The sequence below is a fragment of the Cervus canadensis genome, chromosome 16 (genome assembly GCF_019320065.1).
Source record: "Cervus canadensis isolate Bull #8, Minnesota chromosome 16, ASM1932006v1, whole genome shotgun sequence".
Classification (NCBI taxonomy): Eukaryota; Metazoa; Chordata; class Mammalia; order Artiodactyla; family Cervidae; genus Cervus; species Cervus canadensis.
The window spans coordinates 11,733,854-11,755,350 of record NC_057401.1 but is presented as its reverse complement, the minus strand read 5'-3'; the positions used below and the strand labels follow the sequence as shown (position 1 = coordinate 11,755,350).

Here is a 21,497-nt window from a genome sequence, read left to right as displayed (position 1 = left end):
CTAGAACCCTGCGTGTTCCAAAGGTTTAAATCACAGAATTTTAGAATCTTCTACAGCTAGGAAAAAAAAAAAGTCACTTAGGGAGATGGTTAGTAACAGAAGCCAGCCTAGCACCTAGGCCTGGGGAGCCGCTTTCTCATGGTCCTTCTGTTACACCACACTGCCTTCTCTGGATGACCTTTCCTTTAAACCAGAGGTTGGCAGACTTTTTCTATGAAGGTCCAGATAGTAAGTGATTTAGGTCTTGCAGGCCTATGTTGCTGTCGCAGCTGCTCACTTTTTATGGAGAGCAGCCGTAGAGGGTCCTGCCGTGAGTGAACAAGGCTGGATTCCAGTGCAGCTTTGGTTACAAGCCCCAGTGGGAGGACTGCTTTGTCCCCTGTTTTACACCATTGGTGTCATGGTAGTTTCTGCCTGATGGTCACCAAAAGGCTACTGCGTCCTAGAGAATTAAAGCCACCCCCCAGCCTGTTGGTTGCATCAGCGCCCACACACGACTGGGCTTCCTTCCAGGTCAGGGTATGGTCAGACTCTGAGCCAGCAGCTGAGAGAGTGAGCCTGGCACTCCCAGCACTCTGGTTTCCAGAAGGAATCACAAATCCCCTTCCTGTGCAGATAAAGGAACAATTGTACCACGGGAGAACTTACTGGAAAGTAACGCAGGGTCACCAGGAAGGAAAAGGAATTCACTGCTTGGTCACAGTCCTTCGTCTGGGCTGGGAGTCACTCAGACTTGGATGCATGTCTGACTTTGGCAGGCCTCCAGGGCGCTGCCCTCGCGGGATGAAACACTGTGCTTGCATGATTTCTGTGCGGCTTCCTTTGGTTGCTCCAGTGACCCCGTCCTCTTCACAGTCAGGTATATAACTCCCCCCACTGTTTCACCCCATCTCCTGCACTTATCGTCTGCCAGTGCTAAGCTTTTCTGCCTATTCATCAAAATCTCCAGTAGACAAAGATTGTCTCCTCTCAGCTTCATCTTCCACAAAACTTGATAGCTTGACTTGTGAGTCCCAGGTCTGAGGACCTAAAGGACAAATGTCTTTCCACAGAAGGTCAATGAAAGAAGCACGGATTAAACCCTATGCTTATGTCGGCGAACTGGATGCAGTTCGTGTGCATTAATATGTGTGCTTGTGTGTGTATGTGTCCACGTGTGTGCCTGTGTGTACATACGTGTGTGTATATGAATTTGACCTTTCAGTCAGGAGCTCAGCTTCCCTTTGGACCTCTCTGAGCAGGAAAGATCCTTTGGTAGCTTTGGTACTCTTGGCTGGACTCATGAGTGGGTGTTCCCCAACCATCATTCTCAAGTCTTTACTCCTTCTCTCGGTTTTCACCCTGTGAATCCATATAATGGTCTTATAGGCAGGATGATGTTTCTGATGGATTTAATCATCTCATCCTGAAAAGAGTACATGTATGTATCACTTGTTTTGATGATCAGCTGGTCAGAACTGCTACTGGGCATAAGCTCCTAATGAATGTCTAAATCCCTGGGCCTGAAATGACTTAGGAAAACAATGGGCATTATTAGTAGTTCTCCAAGTAGCACTCTGGCCCCTGGGGAAAGGGCCGCTGATAGTTCTGTGAGAGGAAGCAGAAATGAAGAGGAAGGAAGGAAGGAAGGAATAATTCATAAGCAGCCAATTCCTTTAGCACCTGGCTATGGTTCCTACTGCTGTGAGAAGAATACCAATGGCTTCGATATTCCATTGTTTGTTTCTGGGAAGCATTTACTTACTGTGCCGAGCAGCCTGGATCTCAGGCTGGCCACAGGGCAGAAAATGTGGTCGATATGAAAGGAGAACTCCAGCCAAAATGCTTTAAATCACATTAATTTTTCCTTTACAACCCACTTTGACATTCTTCTTACTAAATCTCTGGTTGATTTTTAGTTACACTCCCTTCCTCTGAAGAATGGCATATTCTTAAAGGTACAAGTTCTACTGTTCTCCTCACATTATTGCTATTTTGTTAGTTTCTTTAATGGCCTCCTTTGTTTTGGTGAAATCTTTTTCATCCTTAGTAACAAATGCTGAGGAATGATTAATGAATACAAATGAAATACAGCTCACAAAACATAAGCGAGAAAAGGTGGGGGAAGAGATAATGACACTGGGAGGATGACTGTGAAATGGCTTATCACCACAAGGTGGCGCTATTAAAACACCTCATTTTAAAGTCCTAAGAAGGTTGCAAATAAAGAAGGAAAACACAAAATTAAAGAGACTTTCACATAGAAAATACTTAGTATCAAAGGAGCGAAGTGTGTATGTGATGCATATTTGTGTGTATATGTGTGTGTATTAAAGCTGTAATCATTTGAGGAAGAGTAAATGTTATGGGGAGCAGGGATAGAATTGTGTTTGTATTTTTGAGGGACGTGTTTCACAGCTGAACTCTTGTAACTCAAATATTAAATATTTTTATTAGATATCCAATACATTTAATTCCAATCAGATCTTTCCTGGAAACTTCTGAAGTGCGGCCTTGTAAACACCAGAATGATGGGTTACGCTTACCGTTCTTTAATCCGTTTTCATTCTACACAGACAGCTTGCACACCAAAGGCATTTATTTGAAAACAACTAGTGCCCCATTAGGGGAAACCTGAAGCCTGCAGGGTCTCAAATGTTCTTGACTGCTTTGGGAACTTGGCGTGTGGAAAGTTGGTAAATGAATACTCGGAGAATAATTCTTCACTTTAAAGCATGTTGTCTGTTACGTGATTCCCTTGGTGCCAGTACAATTGTCATTAAAAGTGAACGCTTTTGTGTTTGTGTGTTCTGTGTATGCATGGAGTATCCATTTACTGATGGACAGGAGATAAAAAGCTGATGTTTTTCAAGTTTGTACATTGAAGGTGGGGTATTGATTTAAAGGTACAGATAATCTTTCTTGAAGAAGGGCAGGAGTGGCCAGTGATCTAATGTAAGTAAGTAGAAGCACCCAGAACTTTACACTGATGCTCCTTTATTTTGTCTCCATAGCAACCCTCTGAATCAGATGATGTTAATATCTTCATTCTCAAGGAGAGGCTCTAAGAAGTTAAATAACCTGTCAACAGTCACAAAGCAACTGTGTGGCAGAATCAAGAGGTAAGCCCAGAAATTATTCATGGGAGAATGGTGCAAGGATGTGAAAGGCAAAAAGGGTCTGCGTTGTCTTGCAATTTGTATTTAAATAAAACCTGGGAAAATGACATAGGTCTCTCTGAAAGGAACAGACCTGTTCTGTCCTAATGTCTGCTTCCCATACAAGCAGATGAGGGATGTATATATCATAATATGTACACATTACATATCATAATACACACACTTTTTTTCTGATCCTTTTATATAAATTTTCATCAACTTCTATGTCAACATAATTATAATGTTTTCCACCATTCACAAAGCAGGAGGCCTGGGAAAACTGAATTTTTGCTATAACTGGGGAAAATAATATAAGTTGATAATGAAAATTGTAGCTGTGTTGTCTCCCAGATAACTCATACTACAGAGGCATTGACCTAACTGGAAATTCAATTCATCATATAGAAATCAACTGGTTCCTGCTTAGGGAAAATATGTTAATAAGAACATATAACTCCAAGGACAGTGATATATGCTACATGCTCATCATGCTGGTGGAATGTTAGCCTGTAGAAATATTTAAAAAAAACTTTTATTACTTTGAAGTGTATGGGAGAACTGTATATCAATTATTAGATTTTATGATTGAACTGTAGGGTAGTAATGTATAGCCTTTATTTTGCAGATGTGCCTCTGGGTTCATCCGGGAAGTTGTATGGAGGGACATGTTATGTGTGAAGGTGCTGCTGGTGTGTGTAGAGGGGGTGTAGTGGGAGATATGGGTTCTAGTCATTCACTTCAGTTTATTCTGAAGCAGCTGGGCTATTTCTGACATATACAGTGCTTTTGTACATGTGGAATGTTCGATTTTGATGTCAAGTCCCATAATATATCAAGGATCTAAGAGATTTATTTAAGACAGTTTTTCATGCAGTCATACTTAAAATATTCAGATATTTTGATGCTTTTTTAAAAATGAGAAAATATCCCCTGTGTCCTATGGCCATCAATATTGGATGTGACATAACATTTGAGAAGTAAAGTCATTGTAGATTTTAAAGAGATGCATCGCAAAGGAATCAAGTTCCTAATTTTATGTATAGAAAAAGGAAAGAATCTCACTCTGTGATGACAAATCTCAAATCAGCTGGAGGCTAATTATCACAGAAGTAAGAGCAGCTAAGAAGCCTTCTGATGGAAGCAGAAGACCTGGGTTTATGTTGAATTTTTTGTTGTGTCCTCTGGTGGTCTGAAGCATTGACAGGGGTGCCATATATTTCATTGTTTCTTTGCTCATTTGTTCACAAGTATATATTATGAAGGGATCTCAAATGCCCACTGTAGGGATGCAAATCAGAAGACTCAGATCAGCTGCCAGCTGCCAGTCTTCTTTGTTTATGAGAAAGGTGTGCTGTTTACATTCTAGCCGATTAGCTGTATTTTCAGGATAACATCTTTGGTAAAAGGGCCACCTGCTTGTTGTTGCAATTGCACTGTTGCCATTTGCCTGTTTTGCTAATGATTTGCTGCAGTTGAAACATGGTGTGACTTGGTTTGCTTCCCAGCTCCGGAGACCACAGCAAACACAGACAGGTACCTGCTTGACTCTCCAAGGCTGCAGACATTCCTTGGCGTGTGTTGTGCAGCACACGCTGAACTTCCTGGGTCATCCCACGTCCAGCCACTGGGCCCTCACCTGGAGGGCTGCAGGGAATCTTGGGAAAACTTTGTCGATTTGGGCTCAAGGTCAAGAGATCTGTTTTAGACTTCAGGAAACTTAGCTTAAGGAATATTAATGGGCTCATAAAGGAGGTTTGGAGGGTTGGCTTGCAGTTGGTTTGCTAATGTGACTTCAGAAGCATACCTTGTCTTGCTATTTAATCACTTAATTATTTTCAACATGATATTTCCTTTTTCTTATGAATTCCTGGAATATGCCTTTTGCTTTTCTTTTATTATCATGTCCCATCTCTCTTCAGTATGGAGAAACAACAGAGGCGAAAGGGAAATCTAGGACAAATACATTCAGCATCAGAAGTCAAACTGAAATATTTGGATTCCAAGTTCAGTACACTGTTTTAGCATTATGAATAGTCAACCAAGTATTTAATAGCTAATCAATGAGGACCTGAGATTGTGGCTTCATTTTTTTAAATTAATTAATATATTTTAATTGGAGGATAATTACTTTACAATATTGTGGTGGTTTTTGCCATACATAGACATGAATCAGCCACGGGTGCACATGTGTTCGCCGCATCCTGAACCCTCCCCTATCTTCCTCCCCACCTCATCCCTCCAGATTGTCCCAGAGCACTGGTTTTGAGTGCCCTGCTTCATGCATCGAACTTGCACTGGTCATCTATTTTACATATGGTATATACATGTTTCAGTGCTATTCTCTCAAATCATCCCACCCTCACCTTCTCCCACATAGTCCAAAGTCTGTTCTTTACGTCTGTGTCTCTTTTGCTGTCTTGCATATAGGGTCATTGTTACCATCTTTCTAAATTCCATATATATGCATTAATATACTGTATTGGTGTTTCTCTTTCTGACTTACTTCACTCTGTATAATAGGCTCTCGTCTCATCTACCTCATTAGAACTGACTCAAATGTGTTTTTTTTATAGCTGAGTAATATTCCATTGTGTATATGTACCACAGCTTCCTTATCCATTCACCTGCCAATTGACATCTAGGTTGCTTCCATGTCCTAGCTGTTGTAAACAGTGCTGCAGTGAACATTGGGATACCTGTGTCTCTTTCAATTCTGATTTCCTCAGTGTGTATGCCTAGCTGTGGGATTACTGGGTCATATGGCAGTTCTGACTTCATTTTTGAGATTCACATACACCAAAAACTAGGGAGCAACATCTGAGGGCACATTTATCACTAGCTTACTTATGCACAACCTCATTCTATAAAGGGAATGAAGTGTTCTGCAACAATGACATGTACAATAAATAATGGCAAAAGTAAACTGGAGGAGCTGGAAGATCTAGATGGGGACAAAAGACTGATGCAAACTTAACCAAAGGACTTCAAGTGTGTTATGTGAGGGCTCGTTGGTTGTTACAGTCTATTTTCCTCTGTGGCAGCAAGCCAAGCTGAATTCAAGTGTGAAGGGACCACAGACAGAAAAGAAGAAGCTTTCTCTGATAAAAATGTCCTCTCTGAGTGCATAGAATATTCATCACCACTCAATTCACTGCACCCTAGAAAGTGAAACAATTTAATAGAGTTAATTTCCCTGTGTAGGAAACCAGCATTTATTGTTAGAGGATGGGGCATGAAGCAGGCAACTTTGCTGGTGAAAGGAGGTCGGGTTGGGAGGTTAGCGCCCTGAGGCTGAGACCAGAGTGGGTAATGCAAGGCTCTTGGCCCTGGGAGGGTGACAGCAATGTGCGAATGGGGAGCTCTGATGACAACTGTGACCTACACCACAGTTTGTTTTGGTTTTTTCCTAGTACTGGTCCTGGTGTAATAAATTACAAAATAAAAGGAGGCAAAGGATTGCTTGGTAGAGAAATATGTACACTTAGTCCTAAGGAAAGAAAGAAAGCTGGCAAGGGACACCCTCTTTCTACAGAGTAATTTGTTGGACTTTAGTTATAACAGGGTCATTCCAATGAAGCCAAACCAAGGCATGTGGAAGCGAAGAATTTAGGTTAGCCTGATTTTATTTCACAGTCTTTTGCAAACTTTCATGGGTCATATTGTGATGCAAGGCATTTATGTCTGCAGATGACCTTAGGTGCCCTCTCTGGGTGGCCTTGGCAGTGATCCAGCTGGCCCCTGGGGGCTCCCCTTGCCAGGGAGATGGGCTGTAGGTCTGAGCGCATCTTCTTACCTAAGCATGGCCTTTCTCCTGAGTGGGGTGGCCTGCAGTCCTGCATGGATCTCAGATCTCTGGATGCTGGGTGCTGTCCTGCCCTGACAATTCTGGTAGACAGCTGGCATCTAAAGCCGCCCTGCCTAGCACCAGGATTCTGTCTGCTCCTCCTATAGCAGTGTCGCCTTCTCCTGAGGCAGAGAGGAAAGGGGCTCGGGTTCCTTGACTGGGACGTAAGCCACAATTGCTTGTCTAGTAGGATGCCCTGGCCCTCTCTCCGTGGAGACAGAGGGTGACCCCACCTCCTCTAATGCTGTGAGCCTAACTGTGCAAGCCTCCACTTCCCTCAACAAAGCCCTTTCTTTAACTTATATTCTGTGACATTGCCCTTCCCTCTAAGGTCCTTACAGACAGATCGCCATCCATGAGATCCATGTTTAGGACAGTTGTTATGAAGGTAACGAGTGATAGTCCTTATATCCTAGGTTTAAGTCATGACTGAGAGGTCCTTCCAAAAACTTACAGTAAAATGACATCAACTTCATGATTGAAAATCCTCTTGAGTGCAGGGTGAGCTCTCAGCCTGAAGCTAATTGGCTCTTCTTAGGCATCCTTACAGCCTTACCCGGTAAAATGCTTCCTCTATTTAAATTCTAATCTCAGCCCTGTTAATGTACTGCTCTCTGTAGGTAAGTACTAAGCAGGCCATTAAATGAAGTGTTTATGATCAGATTTCATACTGACTCCTGAATGAAAGATGCTGAACACTATGGGTGGTCTCGTCAATGCAGTCACCAGCACTAATGATCATTTATCCATCTCAGACTGGGCCCTCTGCTCCACTGGCTGTGTGCTGAGTAGATCCTAGTGTTGGTAACAAATATGGGTTCTAATGTCGTGGAAACAGCAAAGTCTTATACAAGTGGAAAGCCATCACTCAATTATTTTTCTTTTTACTGTTGTTACTGTTGTTAGAACATTAGTTAATTCAATTCTGTCCTCTGAATTGAACTTTAACTAGGATTAGTTTTTATGACAGTGAAAGACATTGCTTATGAATGGGGGAAAATAAGGATTGAATTGGTTTTTCACAAGTCTTTCTTTTAAGCTTTGTGCCTGAATATAGCAGAACCTGTTGTTTTTGTTTTCTTTTTTATTAGCATAGTTTATTGTGTAGATTCAAATAGGTCATGAGTCCATAACGTCCTGTAAACAGAACATCTGCTTAAAATCAAAGGCTCAATTATGTGTTTAGCTCACTTATAGATATTTAGCACTGTCTACCATTTTTAGTATTAATGAAGGGTTTTATTAAGCTTTAGACAAAAAAGTAAGAAATAACAGTGCTAGTTAAGTTGAAAAGCCATACAAAGACAGAATAATTCTAATAATAGACTGAGGATTATACATTATAGGAAGATTTGCTCTTTTTAGTTTTTTTTTTTTACCCCCAGCTGCAAAGAATTTTATTGATCATTGATTATAGTCTTAGGTTCAAGACATGTGTGGTTCAATATTTTTAAATAAGATGAACATCCAGGAACCCACTGCCCATTCCCTGAACAAGGACATAACTGAAAATAACATTTGCTCATATAGTTACTCTTTATAGTAAGGTAGCCTGTATTGCCTTTATTGGTTGCTTTCATTATTATTATCATACTTATAATATTCTTTAGCTAAGCAACACTTGCAGATACATTTTAGAACTATATTGGCTATTCAATTTTATACCCACAGACTATGTAAACTGCATGTAATAGAAGATTAAGCTAGTACAACCAATACTGTATACTTTTGATCTGTCAAATGTTATCATGCTTCTCTGGGGGTCCTCTATTTTCAGTTGCAACCTCAACTTCATATTTAATGAGAGAATTGTACTCCTAGCAGGTGTCAACATCCCATGTTCCTCGGCTTCCTAACAGTTTAGTTCCCATCTTTAGTTGATTCATTTGTTCATCCATTCATTTATTTGGAGATCATTTCTCGAGAGCTGAGAAGTGAGCTTGCCTCTAGGGTTTCAGATGCCAAGTTGGGGAGACAGAGTTGCAAAGAGATCACTATAACAGGAAGTGGTGCTTCTGAGAGAAGCTCTGTTTGGTCAAGAGGGCGAGGGCTGTGCTGTCTGTCCTGGAAGGGCTCGGGAATGCCCAGGCAGCTCATTTTTCACATGGAGAGGTTTTTTGGATGAAGAGAAGTGGAGGTTTACGCAACAGTGAATGAAGTTACTCTAATGGAGAACAGGAGCGAGACTTGAGACAACTTTTTAGGCGCCTCTTGTTTCTCTGAAAGCCTGCAGGTCTGTTCAAGTTGTTTACACCTGCTCATAGCCAGAGAAAGAAAAAGTATGAAATTGTACTGAGACCCCATCCCGTGGCTAGGCTTTATTCTATAGGATACTACTGGAGTTACATTTTGTGGGCAAACGGAAAGATATACTTCCAACCGTCTCAGAATGTGCAATGGGCAGATAGAGCAGCAAGCATATAATTGTGAGAAGTCTTTGTGGTTCTAACATCTTTACTCACCGCACAGATAGAAAGTGTAGTGTAATGTCAGTAATATTACAATGCTAGCCCAGAAGTCATTGCCCTTCTATCTTTTACACACCACTCAATTTTGTGTCTTTTCTACAATGGAAATACAAAATGCATTTGGAACTCCCCCAGAATCAAACAGAATACAGTGTCTCTTGAGGTTTCTCCTACATCTGCTTGTTAGAGATAATGCGGGGAGACACCAGTGAATAAAGATTAGAAAAGTATCGTTTGGGTGTGCAGTCTACATAATGATGTCGTAGCAACAATCCTTTGTTTCTTACGGTAATCAGGTCAAAAGCTTATCATAATATGATTCTATAGCCAGACCAGACAGCAGATTTCTGTGGACCTGAGTCTCTCAATTAGATTTCTGTGGCTTTGCCACAGGAAGCCATCAGAGGTTAAAGACTTAATTTTTCTCAATGGTGTGTCCTGAAGAAAAATGATCATTATGCAGTTTTCTGAACTGCCTCTCTGTCTTGTAATATTTTATTTTCTCTGCTTTCTCCTACCGTTGTCATTATGGTTCTTCATTATTACAATCGTGATGAATGGGGAGATGTCTTTGTTCTCACTTTCTAGAATTATCCTCTGGTTAGGAGAGTCTGCCCTGGGTGCCAGAGAGCCATAGGTCATCTGGACTGGCCCGAAATCTGTGAAGAGCCCTCTGTGGTGGTTACCCAGGTTGGGGTCACAAATTACACTTCTTCTTCCCCCTCAGAAACTTTAGTCCTAAAGCCATCCTGTCTCATGGTAAAGAAAGCTATTCAGAAGTTTTTATTTAAACTTTCTCTTAGCAGATGGGCTGCTCTCATGGAATATACTGAAAATTATTTTCAGATTTCCAACAGACCACCCAGTACTTAGTGGGCGAAGGTAAGACGCAGCAAGGCAGTGAGGGATGAGGAGCTGGGCACGTCAGACTGACACTCTAAAGAGTTTAAGGGTTCTTTTCATGCTGAAGTTTTATATTCTCAGGAGTATTAGAATCATGTTGTCTTATTTGACTTCTTTCAACTCCATGGTGGCCTCAGAAGGTGGAGATTTTGATATCCTGTACTTGCCAATCCTTACCTTCAGGATCTGTGCCCTGGGAACAGGCCATGATTTATAACTGATGCCTGTAGAAAGAGGCAGGGAGACCTAGAAACCCAAGAACTAGGGTTCCCTTTCTGTATCCTCCTTTGATTTTTAAAGTGAATGGGATTAGTTTTTTTAATTCGTTTCACTTATTTCAGTTTTTCATTTAATAAAAGGATGGCGACTCATGTTTACCTCTTACACCTTCTGGGACAAGGTGGGAAAAGGTGAAGAGAGTCCCTGTTCATCACCCCACACATGGTGGGGGTGAGTATCCCTTCCCTTCCCTCTGAAGACACATATTCACTGAACAAAAGCACTGAAAATCTTTTTTGAGTTATAATTGAATTAATAAACGCTTTAGCAAGTTTTACTGAGTTTCTTACAAATTCTCATTTACTCCTCATTACAACCCTACAATGTGGATAATGTTTTTATCATTCTGTTTTATAGACAAGAACACAGAGGCACAGAAAGGCTAAATGATTTGCCTGAGGTTTCACAGCTAGTAAGTTGTGGAAAATTATTCAAAGTCTCAGAATATTGCTTTCTCTAGGGTCTTTGGGGTCTCTTTCGCACGTGGAACAGGGACTCAGACTCAGCAGCACGCTCCACAGTGCATGTTTTGAGTCCCTGAGCTTCACTTGAACTCCGGTCTGGTACTGGCTGGCCCTTCTCTTGGGAAAACATATGTTGCATATGTTTCCCAATATCTGCTTGAACAACATATCCCCAAAACAACAAAAACCAAAATGCAAAACAACAGGCTCATACAATCTATTTGTAATAGCAGATGATGTGTAATTTTGGTCCATCACTTTTCAGGTAGTATTTCAGGTAGAGTGAGCCCTAATCCTAAGTAGGGTCCTCATGATTCGGAAGGTGCCAGAAACTGAGATTATTGGCATTTTTGCTGACCCTTTCTAAGTTAGAAAACTTGTATCCATGGGCTTAATCCCTCAAAATATAAATAAAAGAGAAACAAAATGAAGTGACTTCTCAATTGTAAACTCCAAAGGAAAGTATAGAAAAGTCAATGATGGTGTTTTGATAGTCAAGGTCAAAGAATTCATTTCCTTTTTCAGAATGAAGCACTTTTGCTGTGTCAGATTTTATAGCCTTGTATAATTTCTGTACTCCCTTGATGTTGGAGGCACTTGGAAACATAGTGAACTTGCTCTAGGAAATCATAATCACCAATTTATTTGAATTTTGGATCCTCCATTGGGGATTATGTTTAACGCTCCTTTTATAATTCCAGCATACTGTGTGACATCTTACTAATGAGTATTTTCCCCTAATGTGGCATTAAGATTAGAGACCCAAACTCTGTTGATTTGTAGCAAAATTAAAGTTTTTCTTGACTTGTTCAATTGTCCTTGCCTTTAACTCCAGGTTCCAGTTTAGGGCAGGGAATAATTTGCTGAATAGTCTATTCCTTCTGAATCTCAGAAAGCTAGTTGGAACAAAGACCCATCCCAGACGGTAGCATTCGCTTTCTTTCTTTCTTTCTTTCTCTTTTTTACCCAGTTTTAAAGTCTTGTTTAATATTGAGGCTCTCTGAGCACTAAATTCCATAGCTCCCCAGCTGTAACATAGATAAAGATACTAGTTGGTGAGTGGAAGTAGCTCAGGAATGGGCAAAGAACTAACATATCTTGAGTTTTGTGTACCAGGAATTGTGCTAGTGCTTTATACAATTTTTTCATTTACTTCTCAAACCAAACATATGCGGCAGTAACTAATCACTCCATTTTGATAACTAAAGAAAGCGATATTCTAAGACTTTGAGTATTTTTCCCAAGGGCTCAGATTAGCTAAGGACTGAGACTGAGAATCAAACATAGGTCTATCTGATTATAAAATGCACGTTGCTTGCACCAAACTGTTCACCATGATTCACACAGCCTTAGGTTGTTCACTTATTCATTCATTTCACACATTTTAACTGAGCGCCTGCTCTGTGCCAGGTATTCATCTAGTCCTGAGAGATGCAGTAGTGGTTAAGATAGGAATTATGACTCTTCTGGGACTTTGCCTTCAAGGTGGGAATGTGGGGAGACAAATTGAGGGGAGAAGATACACACTACACAAATAAGTCAATATTTCATGGTAAATTGTTTTAGAAAAAACAAAACAGGGGGATGTGATAGGAGAGTGATGGAGTCTACTTTAAATTGAATGGGCAGGGAGGACCTTGTTGAACGTGACACTTAATGTGGGCTTCAGATGGTCAGCAGGAATGGCCACCTAGAAGAAGAGATCTCAGGCAGAGGAAGAGCTTGCAGAAAGGCCCTAAGGAGATGGTGACGTGGGAAGCGGAAAGAAGGCAAGGGTGGTGGAGACTGCTGAGAAAGAACAGGTGGGCAGTGCGGTTGGGAAGGGACGTGGGGCCCAAATCCCATAGACCTTGTGGGCCCCAGTAAAGTACTTACATTAAAGATGCCTGGGCTGGAGTGGGGTGGGGGGAGTGAGTTTAAGCAGGGATGTGATATGACTTGTTCATTTGTGAAATACAAAGAATGATTTAAAACAGGAACTGTGGAAGGCCAGTGACAAAATTATAATAACAATAGCCCAGGCGAAGTTTGCTGGCACCTTGACCAGTGGTGGTGGAGATGGGAAGAAGTGGGCTGTTCAGGGATGCATCCTGGAGACAGAGTCTTTGGAACTAGCTGATGCCTTTATATACTAAGTTGAGTTACAAATAAAATAGGTGACTTAAAAAAAAATTCAGGTATCATTATCACATAAAATTATATTATTTTCAGAAGTACAACATGATGATTTGAAATGATCACCACAGTAAGTCTAGTTAATATCCATCTCCACCACACATAGTGAAATTTGTCTTTTTTCTTGTGATAAGAACTTTTAAGATCTACTTTTAGTAAATTTCAAATATACAGTACAGTATTATTAACTACAGTCACCACACTGTACATTATATCCCCCCAAATTGCTTATTTTGTAACTATAAGTTTGTATTTTTACCACCTTCACTGAAATGAAGGACTTTTAACTGACAATTAGTGTTTTTCGGCATCAACTTTACCCTTAAAAGAATGAGGATGGCTTGGAGTTCAGTTGTATAAGTCTAAGTTTCATGATAGCCAATTGTTAAATGCAATTGGGAGAAGATTCCATTCATATAATAGGATACATTATAATATATGAAGAAAATAAATGCATTATTAAGAAAACTTGAATTAAATAGACATGTTTTGCTTGTTCCAGGAAGGAACAGTTTAATCAAATTGTAAGGCTTCAGTTCTTTCCAATTATTCTAATGATATAACACAGTTATAACCACAATCCCCCATTTTTCTGAAACTGAAGGGATACCTTTTAAATGCATGTGAATGAATAAACAGTTGGTAATAATGAAGGGAAAATTGTCCTCTGAGACATTGATGTGGCTTATAAAGCTGTAATGACTAGAGCAGACAATAATGTCCTAGGAATCAGAAGGAAAAAAAATCTATGGAGTAGAACAATAATTCTAGAAATAAACTTAAATATATAAAGTTTTGGTATAAAATAAAAAATATAAATGAGCAATGATTTTACAGATCATTTAGCAAATGGTGTTTAGACATTTGGTTTAAAAATTATAAGAAATAAGCTATATTTTATACCAAGAAATGCTAGATATTAAACATTTAAATGTGAAAAAATCCTTTGGAAATACAATAAGGAAATTTAAGTTTTTTAAATAATCTTGAAGGAGGGGGAGGTTCTTTGTAAGGATGATGTCAATGACAGAAACCAAAAAAGAAAAGAAAAATTGTGAACATTTTTTAATTAAAAAACTAAAAAATTAATAACAAATGAAAAAATTGGGAAAATATATTTGACACATTATTTTGGCAAGTGATTACTATCTAGTGAGCTGTGAAGTAAAAATTAGCTATTCACATAAGTATAGATTTCACAAAAGGACTAATACAAATACCAAAAAGAAGAGTGTTTGATTGGCAGAACTAATTAAGGAAGAGCAACTAAAACATCAATGAGATCTTATTATTTCCCTTTTTAAATTGGCAAAGATGATAAAATATCCAATGCTGGTAATGGTGGGGGACGAGGATGATTTAATACATTTTTGACAGGAATGAAAGTTCATATATTTCCCAAGGCAATTTGGCAATATGTAAAAACTATATCTTGTTTCTAAGAATTTATCTCAGAAATCTAAAGATGTGTGAAGAACTCATCTATTAGATTATTTATCACAGCATTCTGTATAAGAACCAAAATGTCCAAAAGGAAGATTGATTACATGCGTTACGGTGTAGGGATAACAATGGAAAACAGTCATTAAATATGATAGGGTAGAAGTGTGTTTATCGACACAAAAAGACCTCCACAGTATGTTTCAAATGAAAATACAAAGTTTTTACAGCAGTATGTTAAGTATGATCTCTCTCATTTTTTTTTTTAAATTGGGGGTATATGTACAAAGTTTGTAAAAGAGGTTTTATCAAGTTGTCTCTGAGTGTGGTGAAAATTGTTTTTGCTCTCCTTTTTACATATCTAATTGAAAAACATTTCCATCATGAAAGTATTTTAAAGCCTTGTAGCCAGATCGTGTTCTCTGAGTTCAGTTGAACCTGTGCATATCCACTAAGGGTCCATTGATACTGGTTAGCTAATTAAATCTCAGGCTTCCTCTTATAATGTACATCATAATGATACCAAGCTGAAAGATGGTTGTGTTAAAGTAATGCATTGAAAAGTGCATACCATATTTTTGTGTATTTTTTTTGTGTGTATATTATTTTTTATGTATTTAAATTAGTGTACTTTATTTTTTACAGTTGGTATTTTATCAATAATGAAAACTGCTCTTTCAAAATAGAAAGGATTGATTCTACAATTCAATGAGAATTGAAAAAAGTAAGCATCAGCTCCTCTTCTTGGAGGGTCAAAACAAGTAAATTTTATTTCTTATTTTTCACCTGTCCCTGACACGGTTTCTGGATTGCGCAAGGCGGGTTGCCACCAGCCAGGGCAAGGCAGTCAGCACTCCTTGCCAAGATTGTAAAACCACCTGGACATTACTGTTCCTGGGTGCGATCTCTGAGAGGTCCACGTGCTCTTCAATTTCAGTTGGTCAGCTGTGAAAGTACTTGATTTTGGAGGAGAAAAATAGACTAAGAATAGCACATGAAAACACCACTAAGTAGTCTTAATGTCTCCCTAAATGATGGACAAACAAGATAGAGCGTATTCAAGCCACAGAGAGAGCCTTGAAAAGTTTGGTTTGGTGCAAAGAGTTTGTGGTACAAACACAGTGCAGGTAATTACTTTTGAAACATGCTAGGAAGAGGGCGGGTGCCAGTCTGTGGATTATTTATCATGAGAGGAAAGGTGTCTTTGTTCAGACCTGTGGTCATGGCATGCATGCTTCAAGAAATAATATTTTCCAAAGTGGAGCCTCTTTTGGCTTTTGTTCGGCTTCACATACAGTTACATGGGGCTTAAGATGCAGAGGGAGGATCAGTTATGCCTCCGGTGAGTGTCTGTTGTGCTTTTGATTCCTCACTCTCCTTTTCTCCTCTTGCTTAGCTTCTTCTTTCTCCTTAACTGTGAAACACATTCATCCACTCTTATCAGTCTTTCATCGAGGAATGGGTAGATATCCCAGTTGTAAGGAGTGCTTTATCCATGCTCATTAAATATTTTTGATATATTTAAACATATTCGTCCATCTGAAGACTGCAGGCAGTAGAATGGTAGTGAGTTACAGGCTCTCTTTGCCTAGTTAAGGAATATCACCAGCATTTTAAAAGGGACTTTCCATCTAGTCCTTTATGCTGGAAGTTAAGAAAGTGGATAAATCCCTGGAACTGGCCAGTGTAGTTTTTTTTTTTTTTCCATTAGGCATTCATTTGAGTCACAAAAGAAGAGCTGGATTCAATAAGATATATGCAGGCTGACAAGTGGCTTATTTAACTTAATATGGAAAAATATAAAATAATGGGAACTAGGTCAAAAATGGCAAAAAGGATTAGGGCTTAAATAGAGACAGGCTTCCAGACAGTGAAGGGAAGAGGATCTGGCAGTAATAGTGTCTATAAAGGCTGGCCCATCAGCTTCGCGTCTGGCAGTAATTAGGAGGCCAAAGGAACACTGCATGAATCTGCTGAGGACAGGATGGAAAGGAGAAAGGGTTGTTGGGCTCTGTGGAGCTGGATGACTTTCCAGAGGAAGAGGAGAGCTTGCAGGAGACAGTCCCCCAAGGTCGGAGGAAATGGCAGGGACGTCTCCTCTTTGGCTCTTTGTGGGTGGTCAGGAGAGAAGGCAGAGTAGCAGGTGGAGGGAGTGGTGAGCGGTGCATGAACTTTCCTGCAGGACCTGTTGGGATTCAGACATCCCCATCCATGATTCTCCAGTATGCCCTCTGTGGGCCTCGTGGCCCACCTCTCACTGCTGATTTCCACCCGTCTCCTTAAAACTAGACTCCAAGGAGTCAGCTATTTAGTAGGGTCTTTCTTAGTTACGGCCCCTCCAGCTTCCTTAACATCTTGCTACCAAATCTTTCTCCCCGCCATCCTCCTGCCTCCCAGGGATGCCAAACACACACAGACATGACAGCCTTCTGGACTTCAGCACTGAGTTCTCCGGGACTTGCCAGTCTGTTCCGTTATTTAACCAGGACACATACCAGCTGGGTTTAAGAGTGCAGCTGGATGCCTTTCAAGGCTCATCTGAGCCTCAGCTGCGGTGTATTTTTTGTGTGTGTTTGTCTACATTAGGGATGCCAGTTCATGCTGGGAAGCTGAGCAGGGATCCTTTTTCTTGAACTTACTCTGCAGAACACCATGTGTAAGGTGGTGTCCAATCATCACTCTAAGACAGGATTGCTACCAACAACAGGGGAATGAACTGTGCAAGAAGAAACAGAGGCTCAAACCAGAGCTCTGAAACTGGAATTAAAATGTGGCTCTCTTCTCCAGATTGAGACAAACACACTGTCCTAGGAAGGGGGGGAAAGGCACAGTCCACATGGGGTCTTTGTTGAATCAACCCTCAGCAGGGGTGTGGTGAGGACCTGAGGCCTCTAGGGACATGAGAAGAGCTATCAAACAGCTGAGCTTAGCAAGATCCATACTAAGGGAGGGAAACGAACTCTTGTGGGTCACCTGAGATGCCTGTAGTGTGTGCTACCAGGAGGAACTTGGCATTGGTCTACATGTATCTTATTTTTAGGACAATCAAGTTTACATGGACAGTGTGTCCTCATGACTTCGAATGACTGTTTGATACCTAGTTGTAGAACAGTGGATATTGTAATTTGGATATTTCTTTCATGTTTGTCTTTAGGATACTTCCTAGCAATCAAGATATATTTACATAAGCTTACTCATCCCTTAGAAAACTAAAGTGAATTCAGTTAGTCAGAAATAAGCTTTGCTTTGGGCATGGAGAAGTATAGCCATCAACAAAAGAGATATAAATTCTTGCCCTCAATGCTCACGCAGTCTTGTGGCATAATCAAGGAAAACACAAAATAAGGTATTCTATATGGGGAATAGGTATAGTCAAAGCTACAGTTTTTCCAGTAGTCATGTATGTGAGAGTTGGACCATAAAGAAAGCTGAGTGCTGAAGAATGATGCTTTTGAACTGTGGTGTTGGAGAAGACTCTTGAGAGTCCCTTGGACTGCAAGGAGATCCAACCAGTCCATCCTAAAGGAGATCAGTCCTGGGTGTTCATTGGAAGGACTGATGTTGAAGCTGAAACTCCAATACTTTGGCCACCTGATGCAAAGAACTGACCCATTAGAAAAGACCCTGATGCTGGGAAAGATTGAAGGCATGAGGAGATGGGGACAACAGAGGATGAAATGGTTGGATGGCATCACCGGTTCAACAGACATGAATTTGAGCAAGCTCCGGGAGTTGGTGATGGACAGGGAAGCCTGGCTTGCTACAGTCCATGGGGTTGCAAAGAGGCAGACATGACTGAGCAACTGAACTGAACTGGATATAAGGTGTGATAGATGGTGATAAGTACTATGTAAAAAGAAGATAAGAAAGACATGGGTAATATTAGGGAAAGGACTGAATTCGATGTCTTGAAATATCCAGACATCTAGCAAAAAGCAAACATAATTTTGGATATCTGGGTGATTATTGTCTGTTACCTTTTAGAGACTCCATTTATATGAATAATATCCTTAGGTTTGTATGGTACAGTATAATTTTCAAAGTATTTTTATATCCACAGACTGACCCTTTGCCAATTTCACATAGATAAACAATTTGCTCTGGTCAGGCACAGATTTGAAGTGTATTAAATTTGAACTTTACAATACATTTAGGTAACTTAGTGGGGAAATGCCCTTTTCCATCTTTGAATGTCTTGCAGTGAACTGCATCTATCATTCCTTCATGAAACAGAAGAGTGAGACGTCTCTCGAGTGGCCTGGTGGACTCTGGAGAAGGCCTGGAATGAGGAGTCATCATCGAGGGAGCGTATTAGTGGTCTGTCACACTGCCTTGGCTATTTGTGGTGATCATCCCACCAGTCCTCCTCTGTCATGTACGGGGAGCATGTAAGTGACTGAGAACCCTCGCAGACCATCCCTGTCAGTTATGTAGGGACACTCCATGACCACTGTCACGCCGAGGCCCCAGCATCTCCTCTCCTACTCGGTAGTCAGTCCTCCTTGTGGGTCCTACTTTCACATCAGTGTCATTTGGTCTAAATGAAGCTCATCCTCCTTTGCCTGTCCCTTCTAAGCTGGCTTCTCCTCTTCAGTCTTAAGTCTTCGTGGATTCTTTAGATCTCCTTCCCATCCCCCAACATACTTAGAAATCTGCCCTTTCTTCCTGTCCTTTTTTCCAATCGCCTCTGGGCCAGTTCAGGACTTTTAAACTGAACAAATGTCTAAATAATGGCAGTGGTCCTCTCTCTCTGATCACTTCCATTTCTATTTCCATTTCAACTTTCTCCTCCTTTTCAGCCTCTCATTGTGAGCACCAACTTTATGCTCTAACAAGACCGATCTAAAAATTCCTTACAGGTCCTGGTCTCCATGCACTTGGCTCATCTCCCCTCCCACCAGCCTCCAGTGAGAAAAACCAGTCCCCCTTCTCTTGCCCTTTCTAAATCTGACTCATCCATCAAGCTCTTGCTCAAATGCAGCCTCTTCAAAGATAGGGTTACCAGATAAAATACAGGACGCCCAGTTCAATATGCATTTCAGGTGAATGAATATTTGTTTAAGTATTTCGCAAATGTTGCATAGGAACTACTTACAAAAAAAAAAAAATCATTGCTTACCTAAAAGTCAGATTTCACTGGGCATCCTGTATTTTAATTTGCTGATTATGGCAACTCAGCTCCAAGAAGTCTTCTCTGGCCACTCTGACTTCTGTACTTCCCAGAGCTCTATTTGTGGAAAAGGCTTATAGCATTCATTCACAACCTTGAATCTTTTTACCAGAGGGCAGAGCATAAGTAGTAAGTTAAAAACTAGCAGTGTTTATATTCTGTATTTCAGTGACAACTGAAAACCTACTATGTTCCAGAAAGTGTGGGAGGCAATGTGGATGCAAAGATAAAAATAGTTCTGTCCTCAAAGGTGCCTGATAGAGCAACAGTCCCGCCACACATTTACAAGGCAGCATTTGGTGGCCCCTGTGCTTGCTAACCCTGGAGAAGGAAATGGCAACCTTCCCTTGTGGCTCAGCTGGTAAAGAATCTGTCTACAATGTGGGAGACCTGGGTTCAAGCCCTGGGTCAGGAAGATCCCCTGGAAAAGGGAAAGGCTCCCCACTCTGGTATTCCGGCCTGGAGAAGCCCATGGACTGTATAGTCCGTGGGTTGGCAAAGAGTCGGACACGACTGCTAAGGGCTGACTTCCTGGTGGAAGCCAGGTCTGGAAAGATGATGATTGGCAGGGGTGGGTTGGGGGGTGTGAGCATGGGGGAGAGGCAGGAGAAAGGTCTTTCTGGGCAGAGAGAGAAAGCTGTGCAGAGGTCCAGGTGAGGGAGAGACGTGGTTATGGCCAGGGAGTTGGAAGAACTTCATTGCTCAGGGGGAGTGTGTCGTGTGAGATGACACATGCTGTGTCTGGAGGCCTTGGTTGTTAAACATTTCTGAGCGCACCGCTGAAGATGAGGTTCCGATCGTGGACAAAAGCCAGGTCATGACGATTTTGTGTGTCATGCTTCGCAGGCTGAGCTTTATTCTGAAAACTGTGGAAGTCTGCTGAACCATTTACAGGAGTGGCACACTCAGATTTCCCTTCAGACTGAGATCTTGGAGCGCGGACTCGGGGGATCAGATCAGCAGCAGCAAGGCTGATTCAGAAGCGGCAGCAGTGATTCAGTCTAGAGATGCGGCGGGTGATGGACACGTGCAAAAGAGGTGAAGGCATAAATCAGCAGGACCTGTGGCCACACCTGACATGAGCTGAGGGGGAGTAACGACCGTTTCTGGCACGGGCAGCCTAGGGAAGGCAGAGACTTCCAGTAAGGTAGAGGGGACAGGAAGTTAAGCAGGTTTGGGGTGGGGGTGGGGGTTATGAAGCGATCCATCAGAGTGTGTTTGATCTCACGTTTGGCCTTTTATTCCATTCGGTTGTATTTTGTAATTCGTCTTTTCATGTGCTCTGTTCTCTCCCCAGGTGGACTCTGATCTTTCTGAGGTCCTGGACCTTATTACCCCACCTGGGTGAGCCCAAGTGCCTTTAACTCAGGACCACTCGCAGTGCGTTCAGCGCCCACACAGGCCACGTGGTGCCCCGCGCCGTGCCCCCCAGCAGCTGCAGCCAGCGTGTCTGCTCCCTTGAGCGTGGCAGGGTCTTTGTGCTGGGACACAAGTTCACCAGGGATGTGTTTCTCCTCAGAGGGAAGCTAAACACCCGAGCTGACCTTGCCCCTTTTGGGAGGGAGGACTCTGTCTCCCAGTGGCCGCAGAGGCTTTGGGTCAGTGGGGTGATGACCC

The 21,497-nt window shown here is 41.3% G+C and overlaps 1 long non-coding RNA gene across 1 annotated transcript; it reads left to right on the top strand.

Annotated features, from left to right (window-relative positions):
* Nucleotides 1–646: 646 nt before the first annotated feature.
* On the top strand, nucleotides 647–19,092 carry LOC122454608. Its single transcript, XR_006273447.1, has 3 exons — nucleotides 647–859; nucleotides 2,994–3,101; nucleotides 18,912–19,092. It is a non-coding gene; the product is annotated as an uncharacterized LOC122454608 (long non-coding RNA).
* The last annotated feature ends 2,405 nt before the right edge of the window (nucleotides 19,093–21,497 follow it).